Source organism: Myotis davidii, unplaced genomic scaffold, assembly GCF_000327345.1.
Source record: "Myotis davidii unplaced genomic scaffold, ASM32734v1 scaffold1036, whole genome shotgun sequence".
Taxonomy (NCBI): Eukaryota; Metazoa; Chordata; class Mammalia; order Chiroptera; family Vespertilionidae; genus Myotis; species Myotis davidii.
The window spans coordinates 813,539-814,917 of NW_006287260.1; the positions used below are offsets into that span (position 1 = coordinate 813,539).

The 1,379-nt window shown below is 35.8% G+C and overlaps 1 protein-coding gene across 10 annotated transcripts in view; it reads right to left on the reverse strand.

Annotated features, from left to right (window-relative positions):
• FKBP5 (FK506 binding protein 5) overlaps positions 1-1,379 on the reverse strand; it is a 116,500-nt gene that overhangs the window by 26,296 nt on the left and 88,825 nt on the right. The gene's annotated exons all lie outside the window — the stretch shown is intronic.

The following is a 1,379-nucleotide window of genomic DNA, read 5'->3' on the forward strand; positions in this document are numbered from 1 at the left end:
CTTTAATTAAAACCTACTAAATGGCAGAGGTTTCCTCAGAGGATCAAGAAATACTATATTAATGAATAGATAATTATCAAAATGCCACCAATTTAACATCAAATATGTAATGGCTTAAATATTTAGAACTGTACCTTGCTTTGGATGCTAGGATGAAAAACTGAATGACCATTTCCCAAGGTGTACTGGTTAATAATGGCAGATTTTATAATTAAAGAAAACACGATAATTTCAAGAGAAACATCAAAAGTGCTTTATTCAAAGTAATGTCCATCGCTAGCTACACATTTCCCCCATCTTTCAGGTAATTTGTGGGTACCGTCCCAATAGAACTTTTCTTGTTTTGAGGCAAACCATTCAGAAACCCAATTTTCCATTTCTTCTTATGTTTTGAAATGCTGCTGAGAAAGTGCCTGTGCCATCGATCAGAACAAGTGGTAATCTGAAGGAGCAAGGTCTGGTGAATACGGTGAGTGGGTTAATACTTCCCAGGCAAGATCTTTTAACATGTCTTAACTGGTTTGGAAGTGTGTGAGGGTGGGTCATCATGAAGCAAAATGACTTTGCTGTGTCTTCTGGCCCATTCTGGTCATTTCACGATCAAAGCATTGTTTAAGTTGATTATTTGTTGTTGGTAGCATCAGTATTAACGATTTCACCTGGTTTTAGAAGCTCATAATACACCACACCTTCCTGATCCCACCAAACGCAGAGCATTGTCTTCTTCCTGAAGTGATTTGGCCTTGCAGTCGATGTTGATGGTTGACCTGGATCAACCCATGATTTTGTGCATTTGGGATTCTCAAGATAAATCCACTTTTCATCGCCAGGCACACTTTGATGCAAAAATGACTTTCTTTCATGCCGTTGAAACAACATTTTACTGACGACTTTTTAGTTTTCCACTTGTCTTTCATTCAGTTGATGTGGCACCCATTTTTCTTTTAAAATTTTTCCCATTGCTTGTAAACAATAGGAAATTGTTTGCTGAGCAACGTTTAATCTTTCTGCAAGTTGTTTTTGAGTTTGACACGCATCTTCATCCAATAATGCTTGAAATTGTTGGTCTTCAAACTTTTTCAGTTGACCTGGATGTTCTTTGTCTTTCACATTGAAATCATCACTTTTAAAGTGTTTAAACCAGAGTTCACAAGTATCTTGATATGGAGCATGTTCACCATAAGCATCCCGAAGTATACGGTAGCTTTCAGTAGCACTTTTCTTCAAAATAAAGTAATGAATTAAAACTTTCTGCAAATCCTCTTTTTTTGGCATGAAATTCGACATTTTTAAAATTTTTTTTTAAAATATATTTTATTGATTTTTTACAGAGAGGAAGGGAGAGGGATAGAGAGTTAGAAACACAATTTTTGTCTTTG